A 24,469-nucleotide genomic window follows, 5' to 3' on the forward strand; every position below is an offset into this window, starting at 1 on the left:
ACCAGCAGGCCTCTGTAGTAGCTGAAATACAAACAGATCTCAGGGCTGAGAAGTTGTCACAATTGCCTCTACCCTTCTCCTTGTTGCTCTTCAAGCCTATGAGATGAGAAGGACATGTGATATATATATATATATATATATATATATATATATATATATATATATATATATATATATATATATATATATATTCAATCTATTGTTTTTCTCAACTGGAATCTACACTCATCATACTGCCCATTCAGTCCTTGGTCTCTCTTATCTGTCAACAGTGTCAACAGGTTGGACTGGAGCAGCAGCATTTCTCACCTTGTTGTTCGTGAGCTCCTTCTCTGGTTTCATTAGTACTGTGCTCTTATCCATGGCACGGACAGCGCATAGAGAGCCGGCAGCCGAATGCAGCTGAAGGGAAATATCAGTCCCTGGTAAGGCCTCTTCTGTAGAAAATCCCAAAGTCACCTGCATAAAAACAAAAACATAAACAGCCCTTTAGAGGTGTCTTTTTTACCTCAGCCTAGAACAGAAACATGGCAAGTTGTGGTTCCCAGAAGGATGTAAACCTGCAAATATTCGAACTACCTTTAATGAACAGTACTTATAATGCCCATTATTTCACTATATATGCAACACAGCCACTGTTTTGGTCTTCCTAAGACAGTTAATATTCAATATTATCCCCTGCTCCACACATACACTTATCCTTCACTAGGACTGGCTGGTGAAGGATCATGTGTCAACGCAGAGCTTCTGCAGATGGTCATGTATCACATGCATGGCCTTTTTCTTGCCCCCCCTCCCCCCTCAGGGACACCAGTATCCACTATTCAGCAAATAGAATGAGTAAAATAAGGTTGACTGCCCTACTAATCCTATTTGGCCATGTTTGGATGGGGAAGACCCAGCCCCCTGCTCTGCCCCCTTGGCTTGCAACCTATTGAGGGCTACATGTATTTGTGCTTGCTGCAGACAATGTTTGTGGTAAGATCAGGGAAATAAACAGTAAAAATCAGCCCTCCAGACCATAAACAGGCCACACAAACCACCAACTGAACAACATCCCTCACACTAACTTGTCAAACCAATGCTTCTGGCGCTGTCACATTGCCATATAGTCTAGTCTAGCCTTTGGTGTGGCTCTTGAGCTCTTGAAATGAAGCTATTTGGTTCTTTCAGACCGAGAGCTGGCCAGTCTGAACCGGAACCATGCCATTTGCTTAAAAAATCTGCATGAGCCACCGTCAGGCCATCTCTTTGCACAGCAGCATCAAAGGCCCATAGGGGACTACCAACGCAAAGCTCCAGCCCGCCCATCCATGACACCCAGCATGCTCTCCATGCTATGCTGACCACCGCCTGCAATGCTCTCCTTGCTCTCGCCGACCCTCTCCAATCTCCAATGTAAACAGGGCTCTTGAATCAAGACTTGAAAAGGTAACTCTTCAGCTGGGCTAATCTGGGGATGAATCCGGCCAGCTCTCCATCGCGGTCGGCCTGAACTTTTGACTTTGACCCAGTCCAGTGCTACCAGATGGCCACAGTTGGCCATCTGGTAGCACTGGTGCTGGTTGGTGCTTTATGCTTTTATGTACTATACTGCAGTTTATTCTTTAAAAATGTTGGTCTTGTATTATTTATTAAATTAAACTTAATTTCTCTAAATTGCTGCTGGATTATTTTGTGTGGTGTTTTCACTGTTTTGCTGTTTGAAGTGTTGCACAAATGCTTTACACATTGCCTCTAAGTTAAGCTTGACTGCTGTGTGCCAAGCTACCAGAGGGTGAAGCACGGGTTATTCTGGGGTTTGCTTGTGCCTTACACTAACAAGGGTTGTGGTTGCTCCTTGACAAACGCTCACACCCCAGTCAACCAACAACCCATTGGCAAATACAGGGGTAATGTAGAGAACCCCATACCTATAGTTGTCTTTAAACACCCTCACAATTTGCCTATTGTTACATACTCTGCGCGTCACACATTTTGTTGTTTTGGGAAATTATCTCCCTTGCCTTTGGAGAAAAGTTACAGAGTACAGCCTGGCATGGCCCCCCACATGTATATGGTGTGTCTGTGTATCTCTGTCCAGGCAAAGGGAGGACATTACTATCCTAGGCTGCCATCTGAGAGGGGTATATTCCGATCAGACATATTCAGAATCATGGACACTACTGTGGCGCCCACCTGCTTAGCCTAGACTTGTGACATTGGTATATTTGAGGTGTGTGGTGAAGGAAGGTTAGTCTTCCCAAACAGAAACAGATACTAAGGGCCAGATTATGATCCTGGTGGTCCGACCGCCAGGAGACTGCACCATCACAAGGATCAGGGATCCCAGCAGGTTGGCGGCGTTTAAAGTTGTGGTCAGTTACGGCAGTGCCAGGTTCGGCACCGCCATGCTGATCATTGCATTCTTTGCATTGGACCCCGCCAGCCTTTTCATGGCGGGGTCCCCGCCATGTAAATGCAGTGCTGAGGGTCACAGAGGTCCATATTGTGGGCAGTGAAGGCCCCCCTGCCAGCACCCTTGGAATGCGCACTGTCTGCTCTGGCAGACAGTGTGCATTCCGAGAATGCTGGGGGCACCCTCTGTGCTATGGTATTGGCCTTGGCTCCCTAAGGGAATGGAGGTCAGTACCGCTGCACTGTTTCCTCCGGGCTGACAGGCAGAAACATCATAATACAGCATTTTTTGCCAGTCAGCTCAGAGGAAACATTGTAATATGACGGAAAGGGTGGGAGGCCTCGTCCCCTTGGCTTTGGAAGTCCGGCTGTCGGAACGCCAAAGTCGTAATCAGGCCCTAAGTTATTTTTCAGTGGCTATATTTTCTAATTGCTTTTCCAAAGTGTCAATCAATATATACTCCGTATATCATAGATATTCATTATCCAAAGTTTCTATGTAAAGTGTACATTTTATATAACTTGTTTAGAATAATGCTATGGAACTGCTGTGCCTCCAGTCACGGGCAAAAGAAGGTTTATCTTCAAAGAAATCTAGTGCCTAAAGCATGTCCGATGCTAGAGCGCTACTTGCAAACTGAGTGTCCACTGAGGTTCCCAGTGTATAATCCTGTGCAATGTGCAGTTAGTCTGCAATAATACTGAATCAGTGGGTGAAGCTGTTCTGTTAACTCCAATGAAAGTACATTCTTGTAAAAGACATTTAGGACACAGTATTTAAGTCAGTCGATTTTCACATACCAAACGATTATGGCTGTGCAATGGCTGCTTGTGCTACCAAGGAAGAGGAAAATCGGATTTTTTTAATGAAACATTGCTCTTCTATTTTTTAAAGGCTATCTTGGAGAAGTACTTTTTTATGTGACACCATCATTTGTTTTTATAGACTTTGAACGTTAATATAATGTTTTGGTTTCTAAAATGGCACTACTTTCCAAAATTTACAAAGGGTAATTTTAACACTAACTTGTTTTTGTTTACTGTTCCTGCTGCTAGCTGATCGTAGATAGGGATGAGGTGTGAGAGTGGTTACTGAAGGAATAACGTAGTAGTGCTATATAGCATTTGTATAGCAAAGTTGTGTGATATAGGTTTTTTGAGGCTGTGTGTTTTTGGCTACAGTAGAAAAAGAAAAGCTTACAAATAAAACATAATTGAACATTGCAAATGCAGAAGAGCAAAACGTAGCTATGTTTCGCAATTGCAATTAAAGGCTCACAAGTTATGAATTTCCTGGGATCCCCTTACACCTTTCCCTGAATGAATAGAGCAGCTCATTAAAACTTTAAAAAAAACTTTTTGCACGTATTCCAAGGAAACCTGGGACACACTTTTTGTTTCAGAAATTGGCTCTCCATGGTTACAGAGATTTTCCGGCATTTCTAACCCTCTCCTGGGTCAGTCTTTCTCATTTAGGATAGGTTGCGAATATTCAATGTTGATTTAAAAGTATGATTATTAATTTTGAAGAAACATTTGTTAATTTCATGGCAATGGTCTCAATTTCAAATGTTGGGGCATTTTGGTTCTTTTAGGTGGCATATCTATTTATACCTATTTTAAAATAAAAATATGCAGGAGTTATTTGTGTACGGAGGAGAAGCAATGCATGTGAATTTCTCTAAGATTTTAAGATTAAACTTTGAATCATTTGCAGGAGGTAGCAGATCTTGTGTATGCATTCAAAGATGCAATTTTTAGATTTATTTTTTACTCATGTCCGTTAATGTTTTCCACTTCTGTAAGACCATGTAGGAGAGATAACAGATATGATTTGAAGAATTTAGTAAAATATGTAATTTATTACAGAAATATTTAAATCATATTTCTCAGTTCCAAGGTCTTGTACCAGTATTTGGCTTATTTAATATTATATTTGTCATTTCAAGTGTATTTTCATTAAAGCTCAGAGGACATTCTAACAATGTGGTGGCTATTTCAGGCTGTGCTTCAAGATCAGGGACTGTGGTGTGCGATTATAAATCAATATACTACCTGTTTTTTTGGTACACGGATTTAAAACAACACAAACATTGATGTTGATGTGAAGGAATTCAGAAGAACAGAACAGAAGCTGGCATCTAGAAGTGCATTGGTGCCGTAAATCTGCGTTTATGAAAGGCTAAATATAGGCAGTGAATGAAGGTTTAACACAATTATTGTCAAACTGCTAAGGTTTTTTAAAAGAACTATAAATTAATGCTATAACATGCAGAATTACCATGTAGGCCTTAGATGAAAATTTGAAGAAATGTAGTATGCTGTCACATTTATGTGTATTAGTCTTGAATAGCTGAAGTAGCATTTTATTGCAAAACTGACCTAGCCTAAGAATGTGAAATGTGTAACTTCTAACAAGCTGACATGCTGACATGCTGACATGCTGACATGCTGTGAAATTAATGACTTAGGCCCTCATTACAACTCTGGCGGTCGGTGACCGCCAGCGGAAATGTGGTGGAAGCACCGCCAACAGGCTGGCCATATTTCACACCACATTTCGACCGCGGTGGTTCCGCCGCGGTAACAGCGCCGGCGGTATACTGCCATGGCGGTCCCGGCAGTCGTATTCCTCCAGGGCAGCGCTGCATGCAGAGGATTTCGACTCCCCTTACCGCCAGACTGTCCGTGGTGGTAGACACCGCCATGGAAAGGCTGGTGGTTTAGGGGCCTCGGGGGGCCTCTGGGAGCCTCTGCACCGCCTTGGCACTTGGCATGGGCAGTGCAGGAGCCCCCTGACATAGCCCCATTGCGCATTTCACTGCCCGAATTTCAGGCAGTGAAATGCGCGACGGGTGCCACTGCACCCGCTGCACATCAGCATTGCCGCCGGCTCTATTACGAGCCGGCTTCAATGTTGTGGTGATATTTCCGCTGGGCCAGCGGGTGGAAACGCTGTTTCCGACCACTGGCCCAGCGGACATGTCAAAATATGGTTTTTGCACATACTGCCGGCACTAGCAGTATGTTGCCGGCCTTCAGCAAGGCGGTAAGCGCCATTTACCGCCACGGTTGTAATGAGGGCCTTAATGTAAAAGAAGTTTGTTTTGACCTTGCCACAGGCATATTTTTGATAAAGCATGATAGCTATATTAAAATGTTTCATTTAACTCTGCCAAATGTTTCTAATCATGCAAAGTCTTTGTATGTTGCATGACTAAGTAGATTGTGTTTAAGTGAGGCAATGCAGAAGCATAAACATGATATTGCAGTTTTCTTAAGGAGAGTAAATGATGAGAACCCTATGGGAGTTACACAAAGTAGCTGATAAAAATGGTTCACTTAAACATTGCTGCCTATGGACTATTTTTCCACTGGTGAGATGATGATAGAGTGTTACTGTTCCCGTTAAACAGTGAAAGCTGATTGGTTAAATGAAGAAGAAGAAGAAGAAACATGCTGCAAAAGTTCAGATTGTATTTTCTATTATAATGTGTGTTCCTAAAGTAGATGGAATGCTAATACATTCACTTTCCCTGCCCGAATCTATGCGGCTCGAAGAGTCTACTGAGTTTCTTGAACCTCTCTTTAAGTGAAGTTCAGCTTTGATTGATAATTGTTAATTGATTCTGAAGCTTTATGCTTTAATCTCTCTGTTTGGAACTCTTTATGGGTTCTAACAGACAACCTTTTCTTGTTTTCCCCAAGTGAATCCTTAGTCTTAGAATAGGGGTTCCTTCATTTATGGAGCATGCTTAATGCTGAGATATTGATTACTTATTTTTATTTTTTGTTTAATGATAGATATTGATGACATCATATGCTGTTTTAATAAAGCTGTGATATTAGGAAGACTGATAAATACAACTTTTAAACTCACACAACTCTCATTATTGACTCAAAACAGTACTTGAAATTGTGATGATTATTTAATTGATGTACAGCTCTTAGTTAATCTCAACTTGCATAAAAGGTCCATTGACCTGTGAAGCGGGGATTTCTCCTTGATGCGTTTGTAAGCCTTAGCTCATAAACCAATATTTACCTGAGAGCTCTGGTCCAGCAACACTTTTCATCAGCTGTCATCTGCATTTTTGAAAAAGTTCCTGTTTCATTAGGATTTGATCTACTGAGTTATGTTTCTAAAGTTTGGTTAATTTATTTACAGATTTAGTAAATATTTACATTTGTTAATGCTGTGTGATCTTTCCTGTGCTACGCAGGATAGAGCCTGACTGCTCACCTTGTTCTTGAAGCACTTGGATACATGCAACGATGTTGTAGCAGCTGTAACTTCGCCATCCTGGAACATGGTGTAGACCATCACCTTGGCCAAAGGTGCCATATCTGGGCTTGTGGGGAACTGGATAGAGAAGGAGCCCTGAAGGACTGGGGCAAACAGAAAGGAAAAAGTCATGGAAATGGTAAAGTGTATGTCAGAAATTCGAAATATGAGAGAGCAAGCTATGCCCTTAGCAGAGAGGAGAGCAGAGATTTTACCTGTTTTTTTAAGGAGCATCCTGTTACTCTTAGTGCTCCTCACACAGGAGGCCGAAGGGTCAGATCAAGAAGAAGGTTTGAGCATTCCTATATACGGTTTGTCTAAATCTCCACACAGTGACAAAAGACAGTTAAAAGCTGAAACACCTACAGTTAACTCTTTGTTAACTGATAACGCCTTGGTTCCAGTGTGAATAATTCCTCCTTTCGATGCAACCTGGGAGTGAGAAGAAGTCAGTGTTGTGCTAAGAGGCAAGCCACTGATGAGCCCTTGAATAAGCTTTGCTACAGTACTATACTTGACAGAATCGACACTTGCCTAACTCCTGGTTTAATTTATTACCTTGACAAGGTCTCATGCCTGCAAATAACTACATGACTGTGAGAATTGATGGGGGTATTAAGGTACACCGAGATTAATTGTAACCATACCTAAAGCATTTCCAGAAACCCTTACTACACGGGCCACAAGTCTGAAACTATTTTATGTAACCAAATGCTATGAGTTACAAAGCACAGGATTGGTAAATGCAAAAATATGTTTTACAAAGTACTAAACCCATTTTGTGAGTTGGAAATAGATTTCCGGCTCCCAAAATTGGTTAAGTGACCCATATCAAATCACTCTTCTGAAGGAGCTTTTAAATGGATATTTCTTCCTAGCTACACCTCAGAATAGTTTATATCAATGGTGTTGCAGTTGCAAACCGTTGACTAGTCACCAACACCTCAAAAGAGGTTGTAACTCACTCACAAAGTGGAAGGTGTCCACTGAGTGACATTGATGGAGCAGGCAGTGGTACAGGAGATCACTAAATAAGAGTGGAGCAACCAGTAATACAGGTGACAACTACCTGCTCTTCTCAATGTCCTCCCATATGGGAAAAAGTTTTTTTAAAGCAGCACCGGTTCCATAATGGGCGAGGGCAGCATAAAAACAAATTGTTTCCCATTACAGAATGCAAACAGAAAAACACAAGGATGGTGGTGTGCTGCTCCTTGTAAGCCACCATCCCTGTGTTTGTAGGCGATTACATGGGTCGCAAATAGCAGTATGCCTAATGAATATTCATTAGGCAGATTGATCTGTGAGCCCCAGCAACTATGGATTTTGCAGCCTGAAGTGTTAGAGCATAGGTTGCATTGCAAAATCAGAGGTTAGTCACAAAGTCGGTGCACAATTTGAGACCTGTCTCTTTTGTACAACTGGCTCATACACTTACACTTATTTATTTCCTTGAGAGCTTACTACTGATCTCTGTCATGGTAGGCGTGTGTCAGATACAACAGATAAATGTAAAAATAACAGCAATAATAATAGCACTAAAGCAAGTATCAGGTTTGGAGAATTATTATTGAAGAAAAATAGCAATCTTCATCTGAATAGAAGTGAAAAGCAACCATAAACTGTACATTTCACAAGTGGTCAGCTTTGAGGATAACTACTATATACTGTGAAAAAATGAGTTTTTATTGTCTGTAGACAGATATGATTTAGTCTCACATTAATCAGTAATAAGTTCCAGAAGGTATTAGTTGCAAATGAGAGTGAATGATATTAAGTTTGTGATGTTCTGAAATGTGCAGATCTCTTTTACCACCAGAGGTTTTGAGTGAGTCAGTGAGGTCAGGTAGAGTGAGTGTGAGATGCTGGCCTGGTTTGTAGTGGGTACCTGAGGTACGTACACCTTAAATCAGGTCCAGTGATCCACCTTAGTGAAATGTAGGCTGTGTTTCTAGCAGTTTAGGCTGTCTAGAGGTAGCTGTGGCAGAGCAGCTTAGGCTGAACTAGGAGACATGCAAAGCTCCTGCAATACCACTATAGTTACACTGTACTTATACACAATAAAAGACAATACTCAGTGTTCCAAAAATAAAGGTACTTTATTTTACTGACACAAGACCAAAAATATCTTAGAGGCAATACTCCTACTGGAGGTAAGTATTATACACAATATCTACACTAGTAACCAAAATCAGGTAAGTAAACAATCATAGATTAGTGCAAACAGTAGAAAATACAATAGATTGCAATGGGCCTAGGGGCAACACAATCCATATACTAAGAAAGTGGAATGCGAAAGTCAGACTCCCCCCCAGGCAAGTGTAGTGTGTAAAGGGGCGCTGGGTGTGTAAGAAAACACCAAAGGTAAGTATAGTACCCCACCGCAGAGCCCAGGAAAACAGGAGTAAAGTACAGCAAGTTTCCTCAGAACACACTACAAGTCGTGATAAAGACTGCAAGCAACAAACAATGATTCCTGGACCTGAAGACCTGTGGAGAGAGGAGACCAAGTCCAGAAGTCGAAGAAGAGTACAGGAAGAACAGGAGACCCTGCCAACCTAGAAGAAGGTGTAAAAGTGGATTCCCTGGTTGGAAGAACAGTACAGAAGAGCACCAAAGAAGATGGTTGCGGGTTCCTGCTTAGTGCAGGAGGTGTCCCACGCCATGTAGTTGGATGCAGGCTGTTTGCTTTGCTGGATTCTGCCAACAAGCCTTGGTTCAAGCAAGTACGTGGTTTGCGTAAAAAAGGAGCTGCATGAACCCAGGAAGGACCTGGGGGTCTCATCTCGGACTGAGGAGACAGAAGGGGCTCTCAGCACTTCAGAGAGCCCTCAGACGACCAGGCAGCACCCACGGGAGTCCCAGAACATGGGGACAAAGAAGATGCAAAGTGCAGTTGTCGCAGTACTACAAAGGAAGGTCCCACACCACCTGAGAACAACTCAGTGAGTTGTGCGTCACAGGATAGAGTGCTGAGGACTTGGGCTATACTGTGCATGAAGGATTCTTGGAAAAAGTGCACAGAAGCCCAAGGAGCTGCAGAAAACGCAGTGCACAAGGGTACTTTTGCAGCACAGGGAGGCAAGCTCTTACCGCATCAAAATTTGGACAGCTGGATCTTTGGACAATCTGGGTTGCTTTGGTACACAAGCTGTGTTCCAGGGAGCATGCTTGTTGCCAGTAGAGGAGTCGCACAGTACCAGTCGTCGTGGTGAAGTGTTCCTCCTGAAGCAGGGAAGCGACTTTGTCACTCTATGGGAGATTCCTTCGGTCCTTCTGGTGCAGGGTGAAGACAGGTAGTCCTCGGAGAATGCACACCTTGGAAACTGTTGCAAATGCTGTCTGGAACTGAAGTTGCAGGTCGCAGGAGTCGTCCTGGATACTTTGTTGCAGTTAAAGCAGTTCCTGGAGCAGTCTGCAGTTGATCCGATGGTCAGAAGCTGAAGCAGAAGATGCAGAGGAGTCCTGGAGGAGTCTTGCAAACCGAATTTGAGAAACACCCAGAGGAGAGACCCTAAATAGCCCTGAGAGGGGTATTGGCTACCTACCCAGATATGCACCTATCAGGTGGGGTCTCTGACGTCACCTGCTGGCACAGGCCACTCAGAGGTCTCCAGAGGGTCCCCACACCTTGGAATTGACAGGGTGCCCTCACACACAGTAACTTTGCACTGAGCCTTTAGTAAATGAAGGTTAGACTTGTAGGTGACTTATGAGTTACTTAAGTGCAGTGCAAATGGCTGTGAAATAGTGTGTGCACTATTTCACTCAGGCTGCAGGGGCAGTCCTGATGAAAGGTTGGTATGAGTTCTGTATGGTGGCAAAAGAAATGCTGCAGCCCATAAGGATCTCCTGGAACCCCGATGCCCTGGGTAGATAGGTACCAAATTCTAGGGACTTATAAGGGGGGTCCAGTGTGCCAATCAGAATTGAAATCTGGAGTCACTAAACTATAGTGACACATTTGATAAGTAGAGAGAGCATAAGCGCTGGAGTTCTGGTTAGCAGATCTTCAGTGACACAGTTAAGCATACTGACAACACAAATAGGCCACAAACAATGAGCATTGGGGTCCTGGCTAGCAGGATCCCAGTGAGACAGGCAAAACATACTGACAAACAGTTAGAAATTGTGGCTAACATGCCAAGCAAGATGATACATTCCTACTGTGAGCCATGTCAATACGACCTTGCTTCTTGCTTTGTTAAGAACCAATCAATGGTGGAAAGTTTGGGTATTGTATGAGCATACTTTATCACTATGATAAGAGTTTGCATGTTACATGGAATGTTGCTTTTAAGGATTTAGGTGATGCATTACCATAGACTAACTGTGATATAGTAAAGCATTGACTGCAACCTTTATTTGGCCATTGCTGACAAAGGCTTTTAGGCCCATATTTATACTCTTTTGCGCCACATTGGTGTAATTTTTTATGAAAAAGCAGCACAAACGTACAAAATATAATTCTATTTTGTAAGTTTGTGCCGCTTTTGCGTAAACAAATTACGCAAATGTGGCGCAAAGAAAGTATAAATATGGGCCTTAATTTTTTAAGGAGTAAAGGTGAGTGTCACCAATTTGATCATGTTATTCATGTCTAGTACCACTGAGAGGTCAATATCAAGTGTGAAATCAAGGTAGACCACAGTGGGAGGGAGGGACAGCACAAAGTCCTAACTCACTGACTTCCATGATGTACACTGTTGCAACACCTGCACTCCTTAGTATTAATTTCCTTATCCTTTGGCACCTTGAATTATTCTCTGATACCAGCAGACATTACGTTGGCTGCAATTTTGGAGGGAAGAGACACTGAAGAAGAAAGGATAGGATGGGATCAGTTATGATATGGTGTTAGCTAAGATCCTGATGAGATCACTCAGCCTTAAGCTGGGAGTATCACTGTAGACAATACTCCTTTTCTGTATGGTGACTGCAGATTTTTGGCTTTTTTGGGACCCTGTTTTTACTAGACTTAAAAGTCTGTGCAATTTTAACTCTGCTAAACATACGCTGACAGCAGAACAATAGCTTACGCCTGTTGACAGGATGGACTGGTTATGGGGCAATTGATCCCTATCGGCGCAGTAAGGACAATTGGGGTGGACACATAAACTGCTTTAACTCAAGATGCACATAGGTGAGGCCTCCCATTCATAATTTAGTATAAGGAGGGACCTGAGAAAGGAAAAGCCTTTATCCCCAAGGCCCACACTAGCCAGGCTTCACCCGAACCCAGTGGGAGGGAAGCTACCCCCATAACTGTATTCAAGTGGACACAGGGAAGTGGATTGCTCATTTCCCTGGCCACACTTCTGTGTTCTGCACAAGGGAGAAAGTGTTTCCCTATCTTGGATTTTAGCGGTGAGGGGCACCAAGGGATTACTTGCAGTAAGGCATAGAGGAATTTCTGAGAAAGTGGGTAGGGTGGGTCCCAGAAACGTTTCCCCATTGATTAGGGAGACCCCAGGAATCACCCTTATCTTGTGGCTAGCACCAACTATAAATGTAGCACTACAAGGAACCCTTCTCACAACACTTTCTTCATCTGCGGAAGATTAGAAGAGGACTAGGCCAGCCGCCTGTGACCCAAGAGGAGCTGTGAAGGACTGGACCTGCTCCCTATTGTACCAGGACAAAGACCTGGACTCCAAGTGTCAGTTGGTTCACTTTACGTGTGGCTTCAGAGACACAATAAGCTGCAGGAGGTATTTTTCTTGAGGTGACCTATTGCTCAGTACAGCCTGGTCCTCAACTGAACCTTGCTGGTGGCCTCTCATGGAGTGAATTCTAGACAGGGTGCCATCCCTGAGGTCCTGGGAGCTTTAGAAGTGACTGAGAGGACCTGCTCCAGAAATCCTAAAGAGTTGGAATTTGGGACATTTTTACACCTCCAAGACCTTGGTAGCCGTCAGCAGGACCTTGGGGTAAAGGTGTCTGAGTTCCATACTCCTTCCTCGGACATAGCCTCAAGTTTGCTCCACTGGAGGATACTGATTTAGAATTTGATAGACAGACAAACTCTAAATCTGCCCCAAAGTAATAAAGTACAATCTTTGACCGGACAAACCCACTTGGTGTCTCCGACCCATGATCTATTGCAGTCAGTCTGATATCATGCCTAGGTCCTGCTCCATCTTTTGTATAGACTATTATTGGTGCTTAGTGCTTTTGGTGCTATTTTTACTTAAACATTTAAAAGTTCTTACCTCCAGTTTCACTCATTGGTTTTTGCCATTTCGGTGTCATTTTGTTGATTAGTAGTTTGACTTTATTATTGTTTTAGGGCTGTATAAATACTATACACATTGCCTTAAGTTAAGCCTGTCTGCTCTGTGCATAGTTACAAGGGATTTGAGCTCAGGTTAATTTATTGTCTATAGGGTTTATCCTGACAAGTTAGTGGTATTATTCCTTGAGGTGAGAGGCTGTCCATCCAAATACTAATCCACTTTTCTACAGACACCCATTGACTAGTCAGAACATGACATGGATTATGAACATGAAGACAGACACTCATGCAGCTGTGGCAATTTGTGATCGGTCAGAGTATGCCACTAGCACAGATACAAAAGTGCAAGGAAGGACACTCTAGCTGCAACACCTCACAGAAAAGAAAGAGAGTGAATTATATGCACTGCTACTGCAACACTTTAGATCTGTACCTTTGTGGGTCCGATTCCCCCTATAACAACACCATATCCCATTGGATGTGTTATCCTTCAGTTTAACCCTAAATTCCACATATATGCTTCCAAAACATCACCAGATAGTGCAGGTCCATCTGTTCCGCATCTTTCTGCAGCTCTGTTCGCTGGATGATGTAGTCCACCTGCATGTCATGTGTGTAGTTGCAGGACAGCTCTCCCCGCACAGAGTGTATCTTCAGGAAGCTCTTGCTCTTAGAGTAGAAGGGTTTCACCAAGAGGAAGGCATCTTGATAGCGTGGAACCATTTCGATGTGCCCCCAAGACCACTGCTCCAGCCTGAAATGCCCCTACAAAGGACATAAAAATACTAAAGCATTCCTTATCTTTGAATTGTGAAATTATGCAGGTACTAACGTAGAAGCACTTAATTGGAAAAAACTGTCTCCTACAGTCCCTGGGCCTCTGACTACATGCCATTGATATAATGGATAGTACAATTTTCAATATAGGGGCATGTACATTAGATATAGTTATCGTCAATGGCATGGGGGGCCTGGATCTACTGCACAGTGAAACTTAGAGCCTCTCAATTACAATCTTCAGATGACATTGACACCCAAATTCAATACCCTTTTTAATCTTCAAATACTTGCTTGCAATGGCCAAAATGGTTCTATGCCCTGATGTCTAGAGCCTGCTTGAACTCATAATGAAAGGCAATACACATATAATCCACGCATTTCAATGTGAATGATCTTCTTCAGGGAGGGCTTCACCATAATGCTACATCTTACTAAAACTGCAAAGTCAATGGGAAAGTACATTTGAAGTGTTTTTTTGTTTACCAGCAAAGGAATTTATATTAGAAAGCATCTTTACTCAGTATTTGGAGGTTACATTGCCATGTTTACCAGCTGAACCTGTACAAAGAGTCCAAGGTATACACTCCTTGTAAGTGGATGGAAACTTACTCCATCTCCTATGTCACTAAATAAGAGTTGAAAGTATTGTTTCACAAAGTACTGTCATGCTGCAGAGTGGAAAGCGGAAGATACTGTTCAACTCAGGCTTCCTCCCCGATTAGTGCACATCACTTGAACAGTAACAAATGTCCCCGTGATCCACAGAAACCCATTCAATCTAGAGGAAAGTTCATATTTATTTAAGCATCACACAATGAGCAAACGCTGTTTTCCACCTGGCAGGAGGTGTACATCCTCATACAGCTGAGCAGCAAGAAGCTCCATCTCAGGACTCTGACTTCATAACCAAGTTGAATTGAGTTTAGAACAGGGCACTCAATAGTGTGCTGCTGACCCAGTGCCCAGCACCAGGATCCTACACTCCATGTGCCACTTGTAGGAGGATGGCTTGAACAGGAGACAAGTTGGACCAGAGAACTTAAAGCAACATCAATGAATAATTTGAATAATCCAGCACTCAAAATATTCAAGTTTTGTATAAAAAATTTGAAAAGCTACTTGGTATCAAAAGAAGACCCCATCAGACAAGTAGACTTTTTTGAGTGATAATGGGGCAAATATAGTTGGAAAACAGTTGACCTAATTCAAGTGTCCCTAGGGTAAGGAATTGTAGGTAGTGCATTATGCAGTTTTAAAACAAACATTTGCTTGAAGTTAATGTTTACATCTGATCAGATCCATTTATAAGAGATATTAGCCTACATGAGCCACATACACATCAAGTGCTTCCCTCCTTCAAAACCACAAACACGGCTGTGTCTACCCAGCCCTCTGAGATGGCCTTTAGTGCTCAACCATGTTAGACAGAGTAGTGCGCGTATGGCCTAGTAAAGATTTAAAGGTTTGTAGAATGTGTTGCTTAGGGCATGTTAGGCTTTCTCCATATTCCAAAAGGTGATTTTTTTTTGCCATGCACAGTAACTTCATACTTTAGTTTATTTTCTTCTTACTTATTATGGGGGTCATTCTGACTCCCGCCGGCTGCGGTAACCGCAGGGCCGGCGGGAGCCGCCGAATGACCGCACCGCGGTCAAATGACCGCGGCGGCCATTCTGGCTTTCCCGCTGGGCTGGCGGGCGACCGCCAGAAGGCCGCCCGCTAGCCCAGCGAGAAAGCGCCTTCAACGAGGAAGCCGGCTCCGAATGGAGCCGGCGGAGTTGAAGGCGTGTGACGGGTGCAGTGGCACCCGTCGCGATTTTCAGTGTCTGCTTGGCAGACACTGAAAATCTTAGTGGGGCCCTGTTAGGGGGCCCCTGCAGTGCCCATGCCATTGGCATGGGCACTGCAGGGGCCCCACGACACCCGTTACCGCCATCCTGTTCCTGGCGGTAAAAAACGCCAGGAACAGGATGGCGGTAAGGGGGTCGGAATCCCCATGGCGGCGCTGCAAGCAGCGCCGCCGTGGAGGATTTCCTAGGGCAGCGGGAAACCGGCGGGACACCGCCGGTTTCCCGTTTCTGACCGCGGCTGTACCGCCGCAGTCAGAATGCCCATGGATGCACCGCCAGCCTGTTGGCGGTGCATCCGCGGCACTCTGCCCTGGCGGTAGTCAACCGCCAGGGTCAGAATCACCCCCTATGTCTGCTCTTTGAGGCTTTTGAAGGTGTTTGGTCGACACAGATATGGATCATCACTATGTAAGCCTCTTCTATATTCACATTTGTTCTGCTGAAGCTCCCTTGTTCTTCAGCTTTAGTCTTGTGCAAGTGAGTGAGGGATTTTGATCCTTGATTATTTTGCTCATATGAGCCAATGTTCATTGCAAATAACTTTTTCTAAAACATGTTTCTATGTTTTAAAACCATGTTGCATAAAAATGGTCAAGGATGTATTTGTTTAAGCCTTTCGTTCTTAGCATAAGATCCTCTACTTCTGAAGACTTTTCAAAGTAAGTCAGTTTTATCTCTAGTGCCCTTAACTGCTGCCTGTGCTTGTCCACTGAGTATCTGGTGTTATGTCTTCTTTTATAAGTCTTGGATGTGGTGCAATCTATGCTAGTGTTACCATATGCATTAGTAATCTACTGGTTGTTGTCAGTACTGTAGAAAGATTATAAATAATGTGTCCATAAAAAGTGAGTAGCCTATTATCCATCCCTGATCGCCATATTGAAAGTGACCAATTTAGGGCTGTAGTTGCAGTTGAGGACTGGGTTCCATAATATCACTCTCATTGTACCTAGAATATTATCTATTTTAAAGTAGAATTGATTCTGGTGTAAGAACAAGAGAGAGTTCAGGATTTCACAGATTTTATAAATGGTATATGTCCCTGTGAATATATTTAATGTTTTAAGCAATATAGAATTTCATGGTTGGAAATTCTCAACATTTTCTTGTTTGACGGACAGCGTCAAGATTGAAATGCCTTCCAAAGTAAATGAGACTAAAGAACTGTGAAAGCTCTAAATAGAGGTTTTTAATGCCAATCTTCTAGCAAGTAGGTTTTTTTAGGATAGTTTAGGAGATCAATTGATCATAATTTACCATTACTCTGTTGAGTCCAGGTGTGGATCACAAGCTGTTATGGCATAAGAGTGTGCAGACGTTAATCAGAACAATCTAATTGTGTCATTGTGAAGGGCACTTCATTCAGTGCTAACCATCAAAGCTAGAGGTTGTTACTCTCAGGAGGTGTAATAATGAGATAGCCAATGACAGGACTCCTGCATGTAGTATTGCAAAATATGTGTTTTTACTCAGGTTCATCAACTAAGTGGGCAGCAAGTTTAATAAAAAATAAAAAAGATAAATGCCTGTGCATTGTGATTTTTTCAAGATTTGCCTTTGTGTCACTGTAGTCATTTTTTGCCTTTGAGACTGAATAATGCATTCAATAATAACTTATGAAGTCTGATTAATGGTCACCAAATAACCTGTTGTAATCCTTTTTGCCCAAATCTGGTCGAGACATTTTAATCTCAGTTCAAAAGCAGATGTGTCTATAATTTTATTTGTAATTACTTTATAGAATTAAGGAATTGTTTTTGCTAATATTGGTGTTGAAGACTCAGTGTAACATAATAGAAATTCACTTTTTCTCATGGAATCTACAGAACATACCCCCTACCTCATACCATCTACCTCAATTAAAAAGGCAGTAGAAATGATAAAACAATAGTGTGGATGAAATGTAAAAATTGTAACTTCTTAGTAAACAGTACATAGGTTGTAACCGATGAAGATAATAGGGTAAAGATAATAGGACATCTACCTGTATTTACAATGTTACAATTTAAAATCATTAAAAACACACATATTGAAGATAATTCCACTGCCACATCTGCTGATAATTCAGTTATTGTTGAAACAACGTTCCAAATGTAAAATATAAACACTTATTCTCATACAAGCAGCAAACTGCACTTCTAAAATATTATAACCACTTACTCTTACTGTTAGTCAGGAAATAGGCTCGGGCGCAGCCCGTGGTTCATATTCCACTACAGTGTTCTCTGAGGCTTTGCTACAGGGTAAACAGAACTGGAGCGCGAACTCTGAAAGCAGATTGTGACTGAGCCCGGCGCCATTTTGCAGAACTTGTTTTTGCACTTTGCCAGGTGGTTGCTGTCAGTAAAGCTGCGGAGCAAAAAAAAGTGGTGCTGATCCCCGGGCTTTTCCAGCTGCCTTCGGCCCAGGCACGGGGGCACGCCAGGAGGGACGGCCGTCAGCGGAAGGAGGACAGCGTGAGGTACGAGCTGCTGCGCTGTATGCAAGGCTGTCCCCGGTTCCGACGACTCTCTTTTACTTTCCCGACTCGGTGTCTTCGGCTTTCCCCCTCCCTGCCAGCGCTCTGCACCTCCTCTGAAGAATCTGAGTGCTACAGCTGGCAGCACGGTGAGCAGCACCATATCTCCCAGCCTCGGAGGCTCTGCGTTGGAGGAAACCCGCCTAAGCGCCCAGATCGCCTGCTCCCCGGGACGCACCCCTTCCTGCGGGCTAGTGGCGCACCACCCCTGGAGGCCTGCCCGTGACAGAGGTAGAGCCAGAGCCGAGCGGCAGCGTAGCTCCAGTGCCCCACAGCCAGGCAGCATGGCGACACCTCAGTGTGTTAATCCAAGCCATTGTGCACTTGCCTGTTGGTGATATAGGAAGAAGCTTTCCTCACAACACTTCACCTGCAACAGCTCACTGTCTACTAAAGCCCAGTGTTCAAGGATTGCAAAAAGGCCTAGGACGCTGCCGCAAGTCCTGACGCTGCCGCAAGAACAGCCAGTACAGCCCGAGTGGCTCTCACCGCTGACGCCGTCACGCTGAAGGTTCCTGGGCCACCGGAGGTTTTTGGGCCACTCAGCCCACCAGTCCATCGCCCTCCCAGGATCGCCGGGACCTGGAATCGGGACCTGGAATCGGTTCGGGGAGAAGCCCCAAAACCCCCAGACTTCCTGAATCCCAGTAAGGCGAGGCTTCAGGTAGCAGGTGCCGGGATAGCACCGGGAGAGCACCGGGAGAGCGCGCCGGCCTCACCCCACCAGCAAGTTCGGTGGCGGGAGCCCAGAGACGAGCAGCCAAAACACCAGCCAGACCCCATTAGGCAAAAGCAGCCCCGCGCGACCCCCCGCGGACCCTGCGGAAGCGGCCCAAACGCGGGTGCGGCTTGCGGGGGGTGAGGGGTGCAAGGGCCGAGGAAATCTAAGGGGTACCAGGGGGTTGCCGCTTACCCCAAACGCCAGCTCTGCTCCACCCCACCCCTACCCCACCCTGCCTGCTTGTCTGAGTGCGGCAAGTTTCACTGGGAGTGGTAGGGAGGTGGAGGTGGCCCCAGGATCTTAAGATCGTCATCATCTTTGGTAGGTGACTTCTGCAGCCCCTCAGCAGCTCCTAATGCGTCTGCCGTAGCTCTAAATTGCACAGCCCTATCTGATCAGAGCCCAGACCCTCGGACCAGACCGGATCAGACCTCCACACCTGCCAGGCAGCGCTGACACCCAGGACGAGACCTGCTGCACCCTGACAGTGCGGAGCAGAGTGTGGGAGTGAGGAAGTGTGGAAGCGTGCGTCCAGTGTCCAGATTCCGTCAGTAACGGACAGCGAGAGGGCAGCAAGTAGCAGGTGGCAAGCAACAAAGCTCACTGATGCTCGCACTTGACGACGCAACAAGAAAGTGAAAGCAACTACAGCCTCTCTCAACTGGAAACTCCCGAAGATCTGAGTAGACCCCCCCCCACAAGTAAATCAGCACCAGATTGATCAATCAGAGATTCATCTGGGGTAGGAGCATGAGATCAGGCAAGGCCCGAAGTCAACCCGCAATTCTAACGAAGAAAAAAAGGAAAAGAGAACCAACCACGGACTGCACAGCAGTAAAGAGGAGAGCAGGCAGTGGCCAGGACCCAGACCACCCCAACTCATGCAGAGACACCCGATAGACCACAGCCTTGGCGGAGTACAAACTGAACATCCCTCCCGCATGGAAGAAATAATCTGGGGGGATCCAGACGCTATGGAAGTGGTGAACTCACAGGCTAACTTCCGCAAGAAAACCGACTACTTTGCTGCGGTTACAACTCCAGCTCCCAAAAAAAGGACCGGATCACTGGTTCCAAGTTACCAATTCTCAGGGCACGACCTATTGCTCACCCCGACTTGCAAATATCAGAAACCCACGTAGAGAGTCCTAGAGTGAACTCACCTGCTCCCATCCCCATTTCACTTTCACCAGTAGTAGTAATTGTGAGGAAGCAGCCCCTGAACCCAGATGGCACGGATGCAGTACAGGATCCCTGCACTCTGACACCAGGAGCGCCCTCCACTCCGGGGCTAGTGAGATCCTTAAGGAACACCAGCATAGATCGTGAAATGCTCCACCGAATAACCAGTCCAGTAAACCAATCAATTCTGGACTCAGAGATAGTAGCAACTGTGGAAATCCTAGAACACAAGCCCTGGCAAGACACCCCCCTGTGCCAAAACGCCAAACTCCATTCCCCCCCAGCACTTGGATGTGGAAATGAGGAATTAGAACACTGGAACACGGAACAGGGTCACCCGTCTAGGACACCCGAGAAAGAAACTGAGATAGTAGCTCAGATCCATGCCCGCAAAGCATTTAAAGTAACCAAATCCGGAAGTACCTCTAGCATGGATAACAAATTCAATCTGCAACCTCAATTACAACCACGTCCCCCAGACATGGCATGGGCAGATGATATGTGGGCTGCAATCCTAAACTCATTGCAAGCTACAGTTATGGCCCTGCAGTTCCACTCAAATAAAATGGACATCCAGGTAGACCTGTTAAATACAATGGCAGTATTTATCTCCGGTATCGACAGCAAGCTGGAAGACCTAAATGCCTTAATTACAAGGGCACAAACTAATCATACTAACGACTTTACCATCTGCTCCTGCTAGGAGGTGGTAGATAAACTGTCTCAACTGCCGCAAATCCTAGAAGGTATACTTAAGGAAATCGCCTCCGCCCGGAAGGATGAACACATTCATATAACTCCTCTCGCTACCTTGTTGACAGCTGTCCCGCTTTCACAAAATCAAGAGGAAAATCCTCACTCACCTCATAAGAGAGATAAGCTCTCAGGTAGAAAGTATTGCTTCAGTTAGCCCTAGAATGGAAGATATGGAGAATTATTTCCCATCGCAAGTCACTATCAAACCCGGGAATGGTGAGAAACCCCCTCATGGATTTTATCTAAAATAGAACGCAAACAGGCAAGAAAAGGAAGACGATCTGCTCGAGCTCTTCAATTATCCATCCCAAAGACCACTGAAATCATCTCACATGAGCAAAGCCAGGAGCATCTGGTTCCAAGTGGTAGGGAGAACTGTGACATCTACGTCCCAGCAAGCACTAGCAGTAACACAAAAGCAGGACCCAGGACACCCTCTATCATAAAAGGGGCGGTCCAGCTAACAAAGCCCCAGATGGGGCCGCACGCTGTGTATAGCAATCCCTCGGATAATCGTAATAGACCCCAAAAGGACTACCAGAGCATAAAACTAAGAACCACTAAGCATGAACAATACAGACAGACATCGCAGGCAAATCCGATGGGCAAGAGGTATGTCCTTGGCACAAGGCCGGGTGAAGCGGCCTACATGGAACATGTCGACCACGTAGAGCAACTCCTGCCCCTTCACGAAGGCACCCAAAATGATGAACCAACCCCCCAGTTGCTGTGGGTTCCAGAGTTCATCCCAAGATCTAACACTGATATTCTCAATCGCTCATCTATTCTAAGACTGATAAAAGCTCTCCAGGATCTACAGCATGTGGGTTCAGACGACATCGCTGCAATTAAATTCATCCAAGCCAGAGGCTGCCAACACACGGACCCCACGCTCAGTATTTTTGCGGACCCGGCCCTACCCATGCAGATCTTAGAAAGGAAGGACCTACTGAAAACCTGGGGTATTGAGGTGGGCATCTACAAAGGTGAACGATACCCACCTCCATTATTAGCTTCTGATCCTCTGGAAACGCCAAAAGGCATGCGGTCCATCTTGCACGGTGCATGTGCAGCCACCCCAGACAGCAGAGGGCCTGCAAAAAACATTTTCGAGAAAAGGCTTCTCAAATCCCCGTTGCAAGTCCAATTTTGGAAGCAGTAAGGCAAGAAAAGGCTGGTCCAAGTTCAGAGATCCCACCTTGGAAGGGAGCGGGTACCACGGCTCTTCCTTTGGGAGCATCGGGTAACAGCTGAACAGCTGGGGAATTACCCCCACAAAGAGTATTGAATATCTGCTCATGGAATATAGGTGGCCTGCGGGCAAAAATAGATGACCCAGAGGTAATAAAGTTTTTTAGCACCTTTGATATTATACTTCTACAGGAATCCTGGGCAATGGATTCAATACCGTTAGTAGGATTCATTGAACATTTCAGTCCAGCCACAAAAATGAACAGGCCTGGCCGGCCAAGGGGAGGTCTAGCGACATACATTAGCACGAGCATCCGAGCAAAGATCACAGAGCACAAGGAGGAAGACTTAACCTTCCAACTTATCAGGCTCGACGGATGGGGAAAAAATATACAGGATCTAATGATCCTAGTCAATATATACATCAATTCAAAAACTAAAATAATTGAAGCTAATAAGTTACTATCCGAATTGATAAGGATGAAAAGCATGGTACAATCAGCATATTGGCTAATATCGGGCAATTTTAATCTCAGTCTATTCCACATGCCTGGCGAAAATCACATCCAAACAGTGGCAACAGTGCCCGCCCAATCTCTCCCTACCAAAATCAGGAAAGACAAATTAGGTGAGAGTTTCATCCGCACCTGTGAAGGTATAGGCCTCTTCACACTAAATGGTCGAAAGCTGCTCGACATTCCTCCAGCATGGACAAGATCCTCTGGGAAATCAGTCTCATACCTAGACTATACACTGGTAACCCCCGCCTTGTACATATTAGTGAGTAACTTCAGCATTGTGGACCGAGTGGAAAGTGATCACAAGCTTCAGGTAATAGGGATCCCCTCATCACCACTCAAACCGGAAAAAGCAGTAGCCCTGGAATGGGCTTTTGGCACCGAAAACCTAAAACGACTCAAATGGTCATCCGATACCATCGTAACCCAAGCAGAAGACGCTCTACTAAGGCTAGAATTAATGGCCACAGGTAGGGCGAATTTGACAACGGTCTGGGAGAACTTTGCCACCAACCTCATTAACGCAGTCAACGTAGGAAGCACAAGAAAGGGAGCGCAATTGAGCCTCTAAAAGCATTTATATCTTCCACAGCCTATACGGAGAAGGAAAGCAATTGTAGCTAAATTATTAAGGCAAATGCGAACACTCCCAGACAACGGTCCACTATTGGCTGCCCTGCGAGAGCAGAGGAAACTCCTAAAAAGCAAATTATGGTCATTTAAAAAACTGCAGCAGGAGACGCTCTGGGCCAAACTACATTATGCATCTAAATCATCCGACTCCAAAAGATTCTGGAAGATCATCAATACAATGGACAAGGGACCAGTGGCAGCTAATAACGCAAATATTTCTGAGGAAGCTTGGGTACACCATCTAAAGTCACATCTAAAGGAACTGGATACCGAAATCGCTCTGCAAGCCCAAGGGTTCTCGGAGAGTCAAGAACCCGAGGTTGCAGAATGCCTAAAGATCTCAGCATCAGAATCATTGGGAAGTCACAAACGGATTGCTCCCCAGGGCCTAATGGTTTACCGCAAGCCCTGTTTAAACAGGAAACAGAAAGATGGGTCAACTTCCTGGCTGAGATGTTCAACTGCGTGCTCACAACGGGAATTGTCCTGGCAACCTGGAGAGGCTCAATAATTCATCCCATCTACAAAGGAGGGAACGCAGCTTCCCCAAGTTAGTGACATACTTATAGCTCTCCTAGATGTCGACCTTAAGTATATTTCATCCTGTGTGTTAAAACATCTACAGTCTTGGGTTACAGACAATAACATTTTGCCATTCAATCAATGCGGTTTTACCAAACATCAAGGAACACTTACGAACCTGATGGCTCTGGGACTCATCACAAATAGAGCAAAAGCAACCAGGACCCCCACCTACCTGTGTTTTGTTGACTTTAAAGCTGCCTTTGATTGTGTTCCCCGTGGTAAACTATGGGTTAAACGACAGCTTTGGGGACTTATAGCTACTATTTAAAAACCATCAAATTAATTTATTCTGACACATGGGTGAAGGTGACATTAGGGGGCGGCTCTCACTTATCTAGGGCAGTTAAAACAACAGCTGGTGTTAAACAAGGCTGCGTATTGGCCCCAACACTCTTTAACCTGTATATAGCGGATCTGTCTACAAAGCTAAACGTGGATCCATCCCACTCCCCCTCCTTGAGCGGCCAGCAATTATCTAATATGTTATGAGCAGATGACCTACTACTAATTAGTAACACCAGAGTAGGCATGCAGAAACTGCTAAATAAATTAGGTGAGTTTGCAAAGGTAAACAAGTTAGAAATCAATCACAAAAATCCAAAATTATTACCATCAATCGCAGGCATACCGGCCAGCGTAAATGGCTCCTAAACGAAAAGATCCTGGAGGAAGTAAACTCTTACAGATATCTAGGAGTCGTGGTCGATGCCAGGTGCAACTTTGTGGCTCAAAAAGAAGCAATAAAAAACAGGGCGCAGACCCTTGCTTACGCATTCTGCAAACTCACTAATTCAATCTGTGGCCATGCCTTGAATCCC

At 44.6% G+C, this 24,469-nt stretch overlaps 1 pseudogene; it reads right to left on the reverse strand.

The window, feature by feature from the left end:
• Positions 1 to 12,934, reverse strand: part of LOC138246807 (alpha-2-macroglobulin-like protein 1) — a 38,894-nt pseudogene extending 25,960 nt beyond the window's left edge.
• Positions 12,935 to 24,469: the final 11,535 nt, after the last annotated feature.

This window comes from Pleurodeles waltl, chromosome 7, assembly GCF_031143425.1.
Source record: "Pleurodeles waltl isolate 20211129_DDA chromosome 7, aPleWal1.hap1.20221129, whole genome shotgun sequence".
NCBI classification, from domain to species: Eukaryota; Metazoa; Chordata; class Amphibia; order Caudata; family Salamandridae; genus Pleurodeles; species Pleurodeles waltl.